The sequence below is a fragment of the Miscanthus floridulus genome, chromosome 1 (assembly GCF_019320115.1).
Source record: "Miscanthus floridulus cultivar M001 chromosome 1, ASM1932011v1, whole genome shotgun sequence".
Lineage (NCBI taxonomy): Eukaryota > Viridiplantae > Streptophyta > Magnoliopsida > Poales > Poaceae > Miscanthus > Miscanthus floridulus.
Window position 1 is genome coordinate 122908288 of NC_089580.1, and position 19217 is coordinate 122927504.

Sequence of the window (19217 nt, forward strand, 5' to 3'; positions counted from 1 at the left end):
TCGGTGAGGGCATGGGAGCCCGCGCGACCATGGGCTGGCCGTGGCAAGACCCGAGCCAGCCCTCGACAGCCTGCCCACACGAGCCGTGGTGGCAGGCACGCCGGCTGCGGCGGCGCCGGCCAAGCTGGCGGCTGCGTCACCGGGCGGACAAGGCGAGGACGACGGCGGGGATGCTGCAGTGGCACGGCCACGGTGGGGACACGGTATGGGGAAATGTAGTGGGCTGAGGCACGGAGGTGGAGCGGCGCGGGGAGGTGCACGGATGAATCAGCTGGTGAGGCGCGGCTCCTCGACGACGATGGGCGCGGCCTTAGCAGGTACTGTGGGGCAGCGGGCACCGGAGATGGAGTGGCGCGGCAACACGGGCCTAGGCGCGCTCGCGCGTACAACGGCAGGCGAAGGAAGCGGCCGCGCAGTGGAGCCATAAGTCCAACACGGGACCGTGCGGACCAAGCGCACTCGCGCACGTGAGGGGTCGGCGACGGACGACAGGAGGTGAAGCGGCTCAGCGGTGGGCCGCTTCGCCGGCTCTAGGCAGCAGGCGGGCCGGCGTGAATGAGCAGCGCGCGCACGCGATGCGCCTTGGTGACGTCAGGGGCACCGGCACGCGGGGCATGGGAGGAGCCATGGGGTGCAAGGAGGAGCAGCGCTGTGGGACCGTGGGGATTCACGTGCGCTCGCGAGGGAGGGCCGGCAACGGCGGGTGCAGCCATGGCTGATGCTCGGCTCAGAAGAGCAAGCAGAAACAGAGGCAGTGAGGGCAGAGAAGAGCGGCGCAAGAGGAAGAGCGAGGAGACTTGAGCGAGCTCGCTAGGTTAAGGCAGAGCAGTCCGATTGACAGCGACCACGAGCACGTGGGCCGGTCGGCGAAGAGAAAAGGACTTGGCGCGATGCAATGAATCGGATGATCGATTGATTCAGAGCAGGGGGAACGCACCACCGTATTCAAGCGGCCAGGACGATAGTGAGGCAAGGACAATAGAGAAAGAGGGACCGAGCGAGAGAGAAGGCTGGGAGGGCGAGCAGGAGCTGGGTCGCCTCCCTTCGACAGCAGAAAAAGAAAAGAAAGGAGGAAGCAGCGCGAGAGCTCGCCCTCCACGGAAGCGTGAACGTAGGGACAGCGCGGCAGCAGCAAGGACGCGAGGGAGCACGCTGCAGCTGAACACGTGGGCGTCGCTCGGCTCTGCTAGCGGCGTGCCTGCGCGTGAGGCGACGCGACGCGGATGTGAACATCGATACGTTATCGACAACTCCAAAAGATCTAAATCCTATTGACTTCCACCAATAAACATCTCACGCGATAGCTCATACTCCGTACCAAGCTATGAAACAAAATATTAGGGTAGTAATTATTTTGCGCAAAACAAATCACCACAACAACGCTTTAAGATATAATTTCTGATTTTTTAGCGTTGACGCGAGAAGATGGTTTTTAAATTTTAATTTCGATTTTTGAGCTATCAAAAATACCATGGAACAACATCCATTCATCAATTCAACAGTTGCATTTTTAACTACTAACTTGCACTTCAAATTTTTATTTAAGTTCTAATTACAAGTTATATTTTATTTTTGTTTATAAAAAATGTTTTTCATGCTTAATCAAATAACAAGCCATTCGCTATTTATTCGCTATCAGGCTTTTACCTAGGTGCTAAGCAAGCTTGTAACATCAGAGGTGTTACAGTAGTCTAGTGATAGAGAGACGTTGTACATGCACAAAGGTCTCTGAGTTTGAACCCATCTGGAAACCATTAACAAACCATTAGTAGAGTCGGACAAATGAAACTAACAGAGGATCAATGACCATTTACCAGAGACGGACGTGCAGCTTGCCTCTGAAAATAGTCGTTGACCGTCTCTGAAAATATTTTCTTTAGTAGTGGTAATCTCATGCGTACGCTACTTGCTGTCTCTCAAAAATGGATCTTGACCGTTCCTAAAAATCCTTTCTCCAATAGTAGTAATCTCATGCATAAGCTACATGATGACCATCAAACTAATTTCTAAACAAGTTACGGCAAAATAGACTTGGAAATACTATCTTAAAAAGTCTCACAAGCATCACAAATCATAAAAAAAGAGAGAAAAACAATATTTGCTCTCTGTTGCCATATTTCTTAGGTGACTTAGGTTTATGCACAAATAACAATTATTCAGATAGCTGGAAGGAAACAAATAAACAATTGTATATGTCCGAGCACAAAAAAGACCAATACTTTTCTGCATTAAATATCTGAAAAATAATATCAGAAAATATTTATAGGTCAAATACAGAAATAAAATTTAAAAACATACAATTTCTTTACGGCTCAGCTTTTCCTCAGTTCGCGTTTGATGAATAGAGTTTTGTTTAATTTACACCTGTATGACTACAAATACATGATGAATATTGGTGACACAAAAATAAGGTCAAAACATTAACATCAAGAACCGGAAACAAAAACAAATTATAATTACCTAATAGACAGTCTCCGCTCACTTCAGCCCCAACTATATTCGCCTACTTTATTTACTCTAGAGCTATTACACCAGTTGACCAGTATGCAATCCTCGACAAGGCCACCACATGTCCACAAGTACATGGGTTTATGATACCAAGTCTTCCCATCCTTTTCATGGATAAACAGTAACCCTTCGGATATGACCGATCTTCTCAAGATTCCCGGGCTCGTGTGTTTCTTCATTCCACTGAAATAGCTCCGTGAGCTCTTCGGATGCTCCTCGCAGATATAATTTCTCAAGTGTTCTAAGATGCTCAATGCCATCAGGGAGGGCCTTCAGGTCTGGACAATCTACAAGTGTTAGCTGAACAAGGCTTTGCAGTGCGCTTCGTTCGATTACAACGCTGTTGAGCTGCGGTGCATCTGATATTGCAAGCTGTCGAAGATTTGGAAAAGACATAGCATTAAAGTGAAGCCCCTTCCCTTCATAAGCCTTATCAACCCAAAGCCCACGTAGACCATGCAACGTCAAGAGGCATGAAAATGAGTCTTCATCAAGTTTGGAGAATGCTAAGGTCAATAAGGTGAGGTTACCAAGATCTGAAAAGGATGATACAATCCGGGGCATTGCTTTCTTGTCCAGTTGCCCTCCTAATTCAAGCTTTGAAAGAGTTGGGGGTAAACAAAGTTCTTCCAGTTGAAGTGTTACCTTCTCACTTATAGCCATAATTGCTAAGCTAACAAGATGGTTCATGTTCATTATAGCAGTGCATAAATCGGCACATTGTTCCCTCTGCACTTTGGTGATGGCAAAAGTTCTCAACTGTGTCAAAGCACCAAGATGACATAAAGTCTCTGAGCTCGCCTCAACAAGCCGCAAGGCTTGCAAGCCTGTCAGGTATTTGATGCTTTTAGGCACCTGGATTCCAATCCAGGCCACAACTCCTTTGATATTTATCTCTGGAACGGTAGCTGCATGGAGATATCTCTACTTTCTAAGTTTCGAAACACTCTCTGGCAAAGCCAACAATTTAGCATTGTAAACATCCAAGACTTCAAGTTTTTGTAATCTTCCGACTGTGCTGGGGATATTCCTAACCTCAGTATTTCGAAGACTAAGAAACCGTAGATTAAACAAGTTGAAAACCTCATCTGGCAGCTCGACAATCTGAGCACCTTGGAGATCTAGAGTTGATAGCAAGTAGAAATGTTTCAAGAAAGACCTAAGTGAATCAATAGTCAGACCATTACTAAAAACACATATTGAGCGAACTGTAAGGTCTGTTGGTTGAGTCAACTACTTAATATTTGCACTGTGAATCGATAAGCGACGTGTCTTTTCAGCTGAAGAACTCCCCATGCCATCATAAACTTTACAGAAGCCTTCCTCATTTGCTTTTGTCAGAGCAAGAAGTCGAATAATGTCGTGCATTCGGCAACTCTGCACTCGTCCACTTTCATTTCTCTCCACTGCTTGTAATAGGCTACGATTGATAAGTTCATACAAATAGCCCTCTGCCACTTCTGAGAAAATTGCTATTATAGAACACGAAACAATGAGCTTCGCTATTATAGGATTTCAATCGTCGACTTCGCTAAAACGACATTTGAACCGTTGGCACTTTGTTTTACATGACATTTGGTCCTTTTAATCACTTTCCTCATTTCAAATACATGTATTTTGCCATGGGAGGACCGTATTGCCCTTGAGTGGGTAGGCAGGTGCGTGGGCTGCCTGGCTGCTGCCGCCGTGGCCTTCAATGCGGAGTCTGTCTTCTTCTTTCCAGCCCGAATCAAAGGGGAAAAGGATTTCCAGTAGCTCTTCTACAGATCAGGCCAATACGAGGGATGCAGCACCAGCTGATAGGAAGAGGAGCCCATTGAGAGGGAGAGCTACTCCTGAGCAATCGGAGAATCCACATGCCAAGGCTATTGATCATCATCGCTGGCCTGCTATGATGGGGGGCAAGGTGTCTGCAAGCACAATGTCCAAGAGAATGGATCTCATTGATAAGATCAGTAGGTCTACTCTTCCATCAGTTCCGTCACGTGGGGTTTCACTGAAGCGAACTACAATGTCCTCCGCTGCAAATACCTTGTCAAGAAGTATTGATCTTGTTGATAAAATTGACCGGCTAGTCTCTTCGTCAATGTCATCACAAGGGGGATCACCAAAAAAGTCACCTTCTTCTAATAGTGCAGATGATGTGTCCAGAAAGGTCGGTGTTCGTAAAGATCTCAAACTTTCATCCTTGGCAATTTCATCAAGAAGGATGTCACCAATAACAACAGCTGCATCAGATGGCACTAGGACCCTATCAGAAAGCATGGATCTTACTGAAAAGGATAACAGTACACTCTTCTCGTCAGTTTCATCACCCAGCATTTCACCAAGTGCATCATTATCAAGTGTGTCTAATGCTGCATCGCAGACTACTACAAAATCATCCGAAAGATTAATTGGACCTTGGCACGTGGATTCTCCGATTGCTCAGGAGTAGCTCTCCCTCTCAATGGGCCTCTCCCTCTCAATGGGCTCCTCTTCCTATCAGCTGGTGCGTCTTGGCCTAATCTGTAGAAGAGCTACTGGAAATCCTTTTCCCCTTTGATTCAGGCTGGAAAGAAGAAGACAGACTCCGCATTGAAGGCCACGGCGGCAGCAGCCAGGCAGCCCACACACCTGCCTTACGTGAATATAACTGAAGGGCAATACGGTCCTCCCATGACAAAATACATGTATTTGAAATGAGAAAAGTGATTAAAATGATCAAATGTCATTAAAAAAAAGTGCCAACGTTTCAAATGTCGTTTTAGCGAAGTCGACGATTGAAGTCCTATAATAGCGAAGCCCATTGTTTCGCGTCCTATAATAACAATTTTCTCGCCACTTCCTCCATTGTTTTATGCTCTGTTTCTCTGATGAATCCCTCTGCTACCCAGTGCCTAATCAACCTTTTCCTTTTGATCAAATAATCCTCGGGACATATTGTACAGTGCAAAAAACAGTTCTTTAAAATATATGGAAGATCCTTCAAACTAACCTTTAGAACAACATTAACATTAAGAATCACATTATTTGTCATCTGCAACTCTAGTTCCTTGTACAAGCTTTCCCAATCAGAGTAGGTTGGGCTTCTGCAAGACAAAAGACGGCCTATGCATGCAATGGCAATGGGGAGCCCATTACACTTATCAACAAATCTTTGTGCCCAATTATTAAGTTCCAGCGGACACATTTTGTTTTCATTTTTCCAGAAGGCCTCTTTACAAAATAACTCCCATGAATGGTGTGCCTCTAGTGGCTTCAATTCAATTATGCAATTTCCATTAGCCAGCAATGCTACTTGATGTATCCTCGATGTGATAATAAACCTGCTAGTGCTATTGGTAGGAAAAGCATCACTTATCTTGAACCAGATGTCAACGCCCCAGACGTCATCTAGCACTAAAACAAACCTTTTACCACGCAAATAATCACGGATGATCTCAACTAGGCTTCTCCTTTCCATGTCAACAATGTCAACACGAAGTTCACCCTTCAAATCACTTTTCTGAAATCCCCTGATGATCTGCTTCAGTAAGTCCTCCACTTGGTAAGCTTTTAAAACAGTTATCCATGCAGCACTGTCGAAGTCTTCCTTCACAGTGTTGTAAACATGTGTAACCAAAGTGGTCTTGCCAACTCCCCCCATCCCCCATACCGTTGTAATTACACTTTGCTGTTGTAGATCACCCCTTAGCCAATTCATCAACAACTCCTTGTTTTCATCAATGCCCACAAGATGTTCCTCTTTGGGGAAGTAAGAAATCTGGTCCGTAGATCTATAAGGAGCATCACTGCTTCCATCTTCTCTAGCAATTCCTCTCATGTCATATCGAACATTTCTCTTATCAACGTTCTCTAGTTTTAGTTTGATCTCTTGCAATTTGGACGTGAGACGTCGCCATGTCCAAATACGATTAATACAGCGCTTCATCTTTGCAGCAAAACTACCATGCTTGTCCTCCATCTTGTAGATGAACTCATCGATAACATCCTCAATGTCGAAAGCAAGGCCACGAATCTTCTTGATAAAGTTGGCAGTGTTGTTGTCAGTATCTTTGAATCTCTCGGCTCCTTGTAGGAAAGATTGCATGCTCTCCAATTCCTCCTTGATATCACGGATCTCAACAAAGAGCCTGCCAAGGGCTGAAGCTTCATGGTAGAGCCGTTTTGTGCCAAACCTGCAAGCCTCTAAAACCAAGGCTGAACCAAGCTTCAGAATAAGGACGCCGACAACCCCCTCTGCCATTGCACTGTTGGCTTCTTCTCAGTATTGAAATGCATTGATCCTAAAAGGGAAAAGCCAAAATGTTAAGGTGGATGCGCAGCCAACACCATGTTTTACCATAGAGACTCGAAAAATAAAGGGCAGATCCAGTGCCGGAGGCTCCCACATGAGTGGGGTCTGGGGAAGGAAAAAACCGAGGCAAGCCTTCCCCCCGCAAAATCTGCGGAGAGACTGCTTCGAACCCACGACCTGGTGACTCAGTGAGACAGCTCTCACCACTGCACCAGGCCTGCCCTTCCAAAAAAAAAAATTAATCCAGGGAGGCCCCCACCGGGGGCCCCTACAAGTCGCGTAATGCTCCGCGGCCGCTGGGATTCGAACCCGCGGCCTCATGGTCACTCAATTGTGTATAGAGACTCAAAAAATGAAAGAAAATATTTTAACTCTGATGGGCAAGCTGAGAGAGCAAAGTTTATAACAGCATGCCCAGGATCTGTTACTGTTAGTGTATATGAACATACCCTACTCATAAGATAATCAGATGTCAGGTCCCTTTTAAGTTCTAACTAGCACTAGGTGGACCTTTGTACAATACAATTATATAATTGTATATGTAGAGCAAAAGCGAAATATCATCTCTACCTTTTATGTACTCTTATTGAATTGATGATTCAATTTCTTTGGTACCCCTAACTGCACCACACCCTTTTTTTTAATGAAAACCACACCCTGTTTTGACAAGCACATGATAACTTATTCTGTAATTATGCCAAAATAAAAATAGACATTACTTCTGTTGTGCATATATAAGGCTATGCCTAGCTGTAAATTCCAGGATCCACAACATTATGCTATTGAAAACTAGAATGGTGAAGGTGTACATGTAAACGATGCATAATGTGTTACAAATTAACTAGTATACGACAACGCACATACCAATTTTATGGATCTAAGGAAAGTTTAGAACTTATCATGCACAAATGCTTCCTCTTAATGAAAAACATGTCAATGGACACGTTCTCGGGAAAAATGCAGTAATAACAAATTTGTTGAATAGGGCGGGATCCTAGATGCCTCTCCCTCGTTCTGAAGTTGTATGAAGTCAAGATTCCAAAGTTTGGCCTCTACTTTTTCTTCTAATATTATCGATAAATATAGAAAACGTAATTTTTTATGGAACTATTTTTAAAGACAAATCTGCTCCGATCACTTCCAAACATTGAAGCTCAATATATAAAAGGGTAAATAATAGTTAAAGTTTGGAATGGTTGACTTTAGACAACCTCAAAACATCACTTTTTTATGATCGGATGGAATGGTCATCGAATATTTCATGAGCTTGCTTAGGCCCTGTTTGGATGCAAACATGTCTAGCTAATAGTTTTGCTAATTGTTAGTTGAATACCTAACTAACAACTATTTCACTAGTTGGACCAAACTAGCTAATAGCAGTTAGTTGTGACCGGCCCCGTTTGACATGGCTCCAACTCTGGGTGGAGCTGCTCCACTCCAGAACTCTAGGTGGAGCCAGTTCTGGGTGGAGTTGGAACTATCTGATGGAGGTGTTTGGCTAGGAGGGTGTCCCTAGCTCCAAAAAAGAGGAGTTTGAGGGTAGATTGTCATTCTGGCCCTGCTTATGTGGGTCCCACTGTCAGTGACTGCATCGTGTGGCGTCGGCCATCTGGAAGGGAGGAGCCGTCGCATCCGCGTCACGTTCTCGCGCCGGCGGCCATCGGGAAGGGGAGAGCCGCTGCGTCCGCGCGGCCCCTGCGCCGCCGGCCATCGGGAAGGGGGAGCCGCCGCGTCCGCATCGTGTCCGCGTGGGATCTGCGTCGCCGGGCATCGGGCCTGTGCGCATCCGCGTCACGTTCTCGCGCCGCCGGCCATCGGGAAGGGGAGAGCCGCTGCGTCCCACTACTACACAAACTTTACTGGAGGCGGGCGTTTTCGGTTTTCCGCGGCGGGCAAAGCCGTCCGCCGCGGCCTAGAGGCCACGGTAAATCGTGGCTTAACCGCGGCGGGCGGCTTTGCCCGCCGCGGTTAATCGATTTACCGTGGTGGGCGGTGTAACGTGCCCGCCGTGGTAAATATACTTTTACCACGGCGGGCACGTTAGGATGCCCGCAACGGTTAATCATTTAAAAAACAAAAAAAAACAGGAGCCTGCCGGCGAGCCCGTTCTCGAGCCCACTGGCGAGCCCACCGGCGACGGATCCGGGCTTCCCACGGCCGCAGATCCGTGCCGCTCGGGGAGGGAGAAGAGGAGCAGCCGGCCGGGCCCCAGCGTCTCTGGAGAAGCCGGCTGGACACGCCGACGCCACTGCAGGGCCGCCACCACCTCGCCAGTCGCTCGCAGGGGACCAGGCCAACGCCTCCTCGCGGATCCCCGTGCCTCCTCGCGGATCCCGCCGCGCCGTGGTGGAGGGACGCCGCCGCGCCGACGCGTCCTCGCCCGCCGTGGTGGAGGTCCTAGCGTCGTGGCCGTGGTGGAGATCCACCGCCGGATCCGGTCGCTCCACCGCCAGATCCACGGAGGAGGAGGGTGCAGCCGCCAGATCCGTGGGGGAGGAGGTCGCCACCGCCGGATCCGTGGAGGAAGAGGTCGTCGTCGCCGGATCTGGAGAGAGGAAGAGGGAGGAGTGAGGGAGATGGAGAGAGGAAGAGCGAGATGGAGAGGAACAGGGAGATGAACTCACTGGATTTGAAACCCTAGCCCCGCGCCGTCGTCGTTCATGGAGGATCCATGGGGGAGGAGGAGGGCGTAGCCGTCGCCGTCGTCCCGCGTGCGCCGTCGCCCCGCGCGCCCTCGATCCGCCGTCTGGAGGCCTCGCGCGCCCTTGGAGGAGGCCGCTGCCTGCATCGAGGGAGAGTAGAGGGAGGCAGAGGGAGAGTGGGGGAGGCGGGGAGCTGACTGAGAGAGAGTGGGGGAGGCGGCGACGATGGTGCGAGGGATGTGGGTGATATGTTTCAGTGAATCGATTTACCGTGGCGGGCGGACGCCTTAAGATGTCCGCCGCGGAAAATAGGGTATTTACCGTGGCGGACATTTTCGGGTGCCCGCCACGGTAAATCGATTTACCGTGGCGGACGTCTTAAGATGTCCGCCGCGGAAAATAGGGTATTTACCGTGGCGGACATCTTAAGACGTCCGCCACGGTAAATCGATTTACCGTGGCGGGCATCCTAAAATGTCCGCCACGGTAAATATCCTATTTTCCGCGGCGGGCATCTTAAGACGTCCGCCACGGTAAATCGATTTACCGTGGTGGGCAAAAATGCCCGCCGTGGTAAATAAAAAAATGCCCGCTTAGGTAAACCGTGGCATTTACCGTGACGGGCAAAAATAGGTGCCCGCCTCGGTGGCTTCCGGGGGGGTGTCGCGCAAAATCATTTGTGTAGTAGTGTCCGCGCGGCCCCTGCGCCGCCGGCCATCGGGAAGGGGGAGCCGCCACGTCCACATCATGTCTGCGCGGGATCTGCGTCGCCGGGCATCGGGCCTGTGCGCCAGCCGGTGAGCTCGGAGGAGCCACTCCCATGCTGCGCTCGCCGGAGGGAGACGGGCGGGCAGCCGCGGTCGCCGGAGGGGAGGCGGACGGCCGCGCTCGACAGGAGGGAAATGGCCACAGAGGAGCTCGACGGCGAGGGGGAGGGCTCGGTCGCAGAGGAGCTCGGCGACCACCCATGGCGGTGGGGGAGGAAGACGACGGCGCGGGAGAGAGGGAGTCACTGCGCGGGGGGCTCGGGAGAAATAGAATCGAACCGTTTTTCTGTGTAATCAGTGGCAGTGGTGGGTAATTTCCCACCAACTCCACGGGGAGGTTCATATTGAGTGGTTTTTTAGCTGCAAAAGATGTGCTCCAAAACTGCACCTCCATTTGTACTACAGCTCCATGGAGTCGGGAGTTCCATAGAGTTTTGGAGTTGGGATGTTTGGCTAGATTTTTTTATGGAGTTGCTGGAGTTTAGGAGTGGAGCCATACCAAACAGGCCCTAACTAGCTAACTATTAGCAGCTAATGGATCCAAACATGCCCTTAATTGTACATCTAGCTACAAGGCTACAGACAACTTACTAAACACAAGAAACAGTAAGTTAGCAAGTTCCGAGTTTCCTTTCTTATTCAGATTGATTCGAAAAAGGGAGAACTTCATAAGCGACAGTCCACCAACTCCCCAAGAAAAAAAAAGAAGAGTTGGTTTAGCTATGCTCTTGTAAATTCGAGTTTTTTTTAGTCTAAACCGATCCTTAAATATTCGAGAAATTAGCTCAATGCTATAAATAATAAATCCTAGAAAAACGACGTTGGATCTTGGGACCGGTCCAACCATTCAATAAGCTTTAAACTAACAGCTGAATACGGATTGTGTTTCTATATGGTCTTCAAGCTTGGAGGGGATCTGAAAGGGGTTACAAAGGAACTCACCGTATCCAGTAGAAATCAAGCGCCAGGAGCGGCTCCGCTACTAACTGGGGCTGGAGGTGATACCCTTGATCTGGAATTCGGCGGGGGATTGCCGGGGGCTCGGGTCGCTGAAGTACGCGTCAAGTAGGAGAAAATAGATAGGAGAGAGGGGGCGGAACACGCGCTCGCATCTGCAAGAGTTCTCTACTTTTTTTCACCTAAAATTTTGTAGCTTGACAACTTCTAAAAAGATTTGGAGAGAAAAAAAAACATTTCCAAGAGTTTTTAATAAATGACGTCTAAAAACTTCTGCATACCTCGCACAAGCCAATGGCCCGCGCATCCACAGCTGCAATCGCTCCCCTCCTGCCGGTGGCGAGCACCGGGTGCCAGGCGCCCGTCGACGTCCATGTCCTCTTCCGAAGATGCGACGAAACACCAAAGATGCGTTGCAGGTGACAGTGAGCTAGTGTGTGTGAGTAGAAGCAGCAAGCTGGAAAAAATGGCGCCTTGCTCTGCTCCTCGCTCGTCTCCCGTCCACCATTTGTGTGTGCACATCCTACTAGCGTACTTGCTCGCGGCGCGGTGGCTCGTGCCATCCTGCTCGGCTTCGTCCTTCTTCCGCGTCCCTTGGGCCGCCGGGCGGCACGACTAGCGTGACGCGCTGGCCAAGTCCATCCTCTTCTTCGAGGGCCAGCGCTCGGGGCGGCTGCCGCCGGGCCAGCGAGTGGCGCGGGGACTCCGGCGTGTCGGACCGCGGCCGGGGTCGACCTGGAGGGCGGGTACTACGACGTCGGCGACAACGTCAAGTTTGGCTTCCCCATGGCGTTCACCACCACCATGCTGGCCTGGAGCGTCGTCGAGTTCGGCGACTCCATGCCGCGCGACGAGCACTGCCACGCCGCTGCCGCCGTCCGCATCCACAGCTGCATCCACAGCTGCAGCCAGGCCAAGAACGACTCGTCCCGCATGGCCGCCGCCGCGCCGCCCTCGGCGGCATCCACCACGGCACGTACCTTCGAGACGAGCTCCGGTACACGAGCGTGGACACCACGCCGCGGACCTCGGCGGACACCGTGACGCGCCACAGCCCGTCGTCGCCGAGGGAAGGATACGCGGAGTCGGAGGTGCTCATAAAGTTACGCGGATTGGTTTGGTTTTTTTTGAAGTGCCTAAATTTTAGGAGTTGATTAGGAGTAGTTGGAGAAGGTTTTTTTCTCATCATTCTAAAAAATAAAGATTAGGAGGAGGTTTAGGAAACTCTTGGAGATGCTCTAAGATTGCAGATTTCAGTTAATAATTAATAATTAATACTTCCTCTTGTTATTTATAAAAAAGTTATTATTTAATAAACGAAAATGCTCCACCGAAGCGTTTATTCCGCGTCGGTTAGTCCGGACGCAGCTAGATGCATGGAACTTGAACGTTTCTAATCATGTTTTTATGTTTATTTATAATTTTGCTCTTGTTTTTTTAACTTTGTGATTTTATTCTTACTTTTTTTTAAATGAAGGAAGAGTTTACCCCTAGTCTGTTAAGCTTCTCTAATGGTGTTAACTTTTGGATGAAATGACAACTTTATCCAAGCGTTTTACCCCTGTTTTATTATGTTATTTGTGTTGACATCAAGTTGACATTGTTTGTACAGAATTTTTAGAAAAATTCGACAACATTTCAGCTGACAATCCATATAAACACAATTTAATATCACACAACTAGTACATATAAACCAAATACATGCAACATGTCATCATAGTACCACAGTAGAAGCCAACATACAGGTCCAAATGACATATCAAACACTAACATCTAGGTCTAAATGACATGTTAAAGAAAAATAGGAGCTACTAGTGAGTTCTCTAGGCAACTAGTAGTGAGCTATCAAGCATCAAAACCTAACAAAGTAGTAAGCCTCTCAGAAGTTGCTCCTCTTTCCCTTCCTGAAGCACTTGCACTTTATATAAAAAAAGAGAAGAGTTATGTTAGTAAAGTTACTAAAATATGTAGTAGAGAGAAGCAATGTTGGCTTATCTTACTTTGTCTCATTGTTGGCCTCTGCTGACCCTCTTCCTCTTTCCCTTCCCCTTCTCCTTTCTCTTCTAGTTGCAGTACCGCTTGCACTAGCGCTAGCACTAGCACTAGCACTAGCACTAGCACTAGCACTAGCACTAGCACTAGCACTTGCACTTGCATTTAATGTTTGTTAGAAAAAATGTTAGTACAAGTAAATATGAATAATTGAAATAAATAATAGAATTGGGCAGCAATGCATATATGATTCACATTGGGTCATTGTTTCCTTGTCCTGATCCATCTTGTGGTGTTGACTGCCTCCTCTTTTGACTAACTGTAGGGCCTCCTTGGCAAGTCTTGGCTGTATGTCCTAGTTCATTGCATTCAGAACACATCTTCCTATTCTTACCAGTGGCAACTTCATCATGTGGCTCGATCCTAGATTTTCTTGGCCTCCTAGGTTTCCTTCTCATTTTGGGTTTCTTATTTTGTAGCCTAAATCAACATGAGGCCATTGATATTTGGATGTCATTGGATTGAATTTGCTTGCATATGCCTTTCTAAACCTATCAACATAGAAGTATTCATGGACAAATTCATCCATCTATACCTCCCTACTTATCTTTGCAATGAAAGCCAAAGCATGGCTGCATGGTTTTCCAGTCACTTGCCAAGCCCGACAGCTACAAGTCTTTTCATCCAAGTTCACTGCATGCCTGAATCTATTCACAGTTACTTCAGCTTTTGTAGGCCCACATATTAGTACCTCATGGTCTTTGATACTCATTGTTTTAGCATTTAAATTACTAATGATAGCTAGGATTATAATGCCTGACATATTAGTACCAATAGCCTTCTTCGCATTATTGACAAACTAAGTCCAACTTTCCTTAAACTCAGTCTCAATCACTCCATATGCCACTGGGAACAACTAATTATGACCATCCACTGCAACAGCTGATGCCAACTGACCTCTCGATCTCCCTATCAAGTGTGTTGCATCCATTGCAATATATGGTTTACACCCTCGCAAGAAGCCATCTATGCATGGTTTAAGAGCAACAAAGAACCTCAAAAAGCACACATCACCATTGTGCTCTTCAGTCTCTAGCTCCACAACACTATCAGGTACTGATATCAGAAGTTCAGCTTGATAAGTAGGTAACAACTCATAACTTTCATCCCATTTCCCATAAATCATGTTTAGTGCTCTCAACTTCCCCCTAGCAACTCTGTCATATGGAACATCCACTGAGTATTTCTTCTTTAGTTTGCCCCTCAATGCAACCAATCCCATTTCAAGGTCTTCCATCAACAAATTCACCACTCTATCAGCCACCCATTTATTAGAGGCCATTATCTGACCACACTTGTTGAATAAGCCACATGTATGCTTTGGTCCACTTGTCTTAACCTACAGCAAAAAATGTACAAAAACAAGTCGTCAAAATAGGTGAACATGCAACAATATGAACCAAATAATAGGTGGTTCCAACAAAGTGAGTTAGTTAATACCATGCACCTAGCGTATTTCTTGCTTGTAGATGAAAAAAAGTCCACTTACAACCTTGATTAGCTCTCTTGCATATGGCCCTAAATCTTGTTGTGTCTTTTTCACAATATTGAAAGCATGATCATGCAAGATAGCATGATGTGTGACTGCTAACTTGCATTGATCCACATCTGGGAACACCACATTGAAAGCCCTAGTTTGATTTTGGATAATTGATGAAACCCTAGGACTAACCTTTGATCTAAGTGTGTGAATTAGATAAGGTAGTCCAATCCAAGTGGTGAAGCTAGATGATGGTCATGGTGAAGGTGATGGCCACAAAGGAGATGATCAAGTGCTCCAACCTGGAAAAGAAGAAAGAGAAAAATAAAAACTAAGGAGATCAAGGCAAAGGTATCAAATAGGTTTTTGTTTTGGCACTCAAGACACCATAGAGGGTGTGAGTGTGCTTAGGATCGATAGCCGTACTATAAAGAGGAGAAATCTTTAGCTAAACGGTTATTGAGTGTCACTAGGTGACATGATTCTTGCATATGCATTTATGGACCTAGTGTGCTAACAATTGACCCTTAAAAAATCACACGTGCATACAAGTTACACACTTTGTGGTTAGCAACTTGGAAGCAAGGGTGAAGAGGTTGAGGAGTTAGAAAAAGAAAAAGGGGAAGACAACAGTGATCAGACTCTGGCTACGGGTTGATCGGACTCAGGCGCGGTGCGTTCGGTCCTAATTGACCCTAGCCCACGGGCTCGGTTGCGGTTGCGGCATGACTGGACTCGGTGCTGGGGCACATTCGGTCACTGGCCTCAACGTCTGGTCATGCGGTCTAGAGCAGGTGCAACACGTGGTGGCGATCGGACGCTGGTGAAGCAGCGCGACCGGACACGATGTTGGTGCGTCAGGTTAGCGCTGACGTACGCTGACATAGGCCTCGTGTGCGAGCAGAGAGAGGACCGGATGCCAGGCACGTCAGGTCATGGTTAACCAAACACGTCCGACCGTCATTTTCATGCTCTGGATGCTCTCTGTACTTGATCGAACCCTGGCGTGGTCTGCATCCGATCATACGCAGAGGCACATCTAATCCTTCGCTGGCGTGCACGAAGAGGGCGGCAACGGTCGGATTTGAATGGAGGCGACGTGGCAGGCGTGGAGTGGCTTGGGGGTGCGACCGGACTCTGTCGACTGGATGTAGGGCGGCGTCCGGTCAGCATGTCCGGTACCCCTTCGACAGTCCAACGGCTCTTTGAGCCAAGGGGCTCTATAAATAGGTGGTGGCCGGCTCGAGGCTCTCACTCTTGGCACTTTGGCATACTTGACATCCTTGTGAGGCTAAGTAAACACCTCCTACTCATCTCCATCATTGATTCATCATTATAGTGAGATTGTGAGTGATTCCTAGTGCATTTGTTTGAGTGATTGGATCTAGTGGCACTTGGGGATCGTCGTGGCTGTGGATTTCTTATTACTCTTGGTGGTTGCCACCACCAAGATGGCTTGGAGCAGCGGAGGATCATCAACACCAGTTGGTGATTGTTCATGGCCATCTCCCGGTGATTGTGAGGGGTCTTGTGCCTTCCCCAGTGAAGCTTCGAAAGGTAACTCTAGTAGATTGCTCATGTCATTGAGTTACCTCACTTGTGGGTAGGTTCTTGTGGCGTCCATTTATTGAACTAGGTTTGTCAAACACCTATTAGGCATTGAACCACCAAGTAGTGTTGGTCGACACAACGGGGACTAGTGTGTCGGCAAACACGTGAACCTCGGGAGAAAATTAGTGTCACTTGTCTCTTGGATTTCTCCCGGTGATTGAATTGTATTCATTGATTGGTTCATCTCCCTCTACACGGTGGTATAATCATCTCACTCACTCTTGCATTTACTTCCTAGTGTGTCTAAGCTCTTTAGTGTAGTTAGTTTTGAGAGCTAGCTTCTTGTGTAGTTTGGTTAGTGAGGCTCTTTAGTCTAGTCTTTGAGAGCTCACTAACTTAGAGAGTAGTGACATAGGCTTTGTGTGAACCTAGAGATCATAGCAACTAGAATTGTTAGTATAGGTGGCTTGCAACCCTTGTAGAGCTAGAGCAAAATTGCATTTTACCTTTTAGAGCTAGAGCTAGAGCTAGAGCAAAATTGCAACCCTTGTAGAGCTAGAGCTAGAGCAAAATCATCTCACTAACAAATCATAGCAGGGAATAAACGAGTTAACACATCACTAATCGTTGCTATTTTCTACTACATTGAACCACACATATCAGAAATCGAAGAAAGTACCTGGTTTTTCCATGGTGACTAACTGGAGGTGTCAGCCGAATGGAGCTGCTGCTGCTGTAGCCGTGACCTTAGGGGCAAGGACCAGAGTAGTAGGTGAGGCCCCTAGCCACTCCACTAAGGGCGCGAGCCAGGGGAAGGGGGCCGGGCGGAACCCATCGCTTGTCGTGCGGTGCCCTCAGCCGTTAGCCAGGCCACCAGGGAGAGCCAACCAGATGGAGGAGACGAACAGGGGGAAGGGGCGGCGGAGGGAGGAGGAGCAGCGCTGCCAGTACTGCGCCACCACCTAGAATCGCGACGCTGTCTGGAACCACCAAACCCTAACGAGTGTCACGACTTCCTTCGTTCGGGAAGGCTTCGACCGAGACCGGGTGAGAAACGAGAGGGACTGAAGGGTATAGTTGTCTTTTTGCACATGTGCCTTTTCTTTTTTTTCTTTTTTTTGCCATTTAATCCAACCATATCAGACGGTGTTATATAGTAGGGGCAAATAGGAGCTTCGTTCAAAAAAACGAGGGTAAAATCACAAAGTAAAAAAGGAGTGGCAAAATCACCATTGGACTTCAGAGAGTGACTCTTATCTTCTTGATTCGCATTGGCTCCGCCGCACTGCCTGCCCTTTGGTCGTGTACGCACGAGCTCTGCTAGCGTCCGCGTCCACATTAGTGCCGCCGCCCTCCACATATGCACGAGCGTCGAGTGCCGCCTCCGTCCGCATACACATGAGCGTCGAGCGCTGCCTCTAGCCACGTACGCACGAGCTCCACCAGTCGCGCTGCGTCGCTTACTCATGCTAAGGGAGACCGCTGCCACCTCCACCACGGGGGCCGGACGCCTGGTCGGCAGCCAGGAAGACCTCCACCTCCGCCTGCCCTACTCACTGCGCCCGTGTGTGGAGCTCGGCCCCGTGCAGCTCACGGTAGCCTGAACGAAGCCCGCCCACGTGCCCGTCTACCCTGTTCGCCATGGTCGGGGCGGAACTCGCCCGCGTGTAGCCCGCATTGGCTAGGATAGAACTCCACATGCCGACGAAGATCCACTCTCCCAAGTAGCAAGGAGATATTTGCGCTGAAACTGAATGTTGCAAGCGTCTATTTTAAGTGTTTCAAATGTTTTAGAGGTATTTGGCAAGTGTTTTATATCGATGTTGCAAAAGTAAATCGGGATGTTGCACATATTGCAATGGTGTTTTCAAGTGTATGTTCTAAATATTTTATCTATTTCAGACGTATGTTACAAGTGTTTCATCTAGATGTTGCAAAAGTAGATCTAGATGTTGCATATACATGCACGTTGCAAGCTTATGTTTCAAGTGTTTCAGCTGTTTATATGTATATTGCAAGTGTTTTATCTGGATGTTGCATATATTTTGCAATGGCTATAAACGTGTTTTTCTGGTGTTTCAGACGTATATTGTAAGTATTTTAATTGTTTCAAACATATGTCACAACTGTTTCATCTAGACGTTGCAAATGTAGATCTTGATGTTGCACATATTGCAGTGGGACCCATTTGCAATAGCCACCTGCTGCAGTTGTTGGATGCTAGCCCAGTCCAGACGTTCGGACGCTAGACGTTCCGTTTAATAAATTGATATTTTTTGAGTAATAGAATACTACAAGTATTATTAAATTCTGGCTCCACACTTGCTAGGCAAATCAATACTTTAGCAACATAGAAAGTGAAATATGAGTAGCATGAAATGTGAAGTATGACACCGTACCGCACCACGTATTGAGATGTTTATTTAATGGAACTTGTCCTCGTTCAGTGAATCTTTTTCCAATTACTCATTTCATTCTAAATTATAGAATGTTTTGATTTTTGTAGATACATAAATTTTACTATATATTTAAAAATATATTATGTTTAGATATATAAAAAATGATGTAGCTAGAAAAGCTAAAATATCTTGTAATTAAAACAGAGAGTATATAGATATGGTCTCTCAAAAAAACAATATACATAGATATACATATACCCTTTCGTTACTTTTTTGGCCCTGTTCGGCTTGCCCCATATTCGACTTATTTTTTCAGTCGGAGCAGTATTTTTTTCTCACAACAATTCAGCCAGAACAGTATTTTTCAGTCAGTTTCAACCCAGATTCAAACCAGCGAACGACACCTTTAAAGTGACATCCCGCCTTTTACCTTGATCTCATCGTTTTTGCAACCTGGCCACTTAAGACCATTACCAGTACTTCTCATCCTAGGCTCAGCCTTGTTTGGATTAATTTTTTTTAAGTTTTAGGGGGGGGGGAGGGGATCATGGTTTTGTAAAATACACGTATCTTCTCTCAGCA

At 47.4% G+C, this 19217-nt stretch overlaps 1 pseudogene; it reads right to left on the bottom strand.

The window, feature by feature from the left end:
- Positions 1-2616: 2616 nt before the first annotated feature.
- Positions 2617-11250, bottom strand: LOC136492561 (disease resistance protein RPM1-like; annotated as a pseudogene).
- Positions 11251-19217: the final 7967 nt, after the last annotated feature.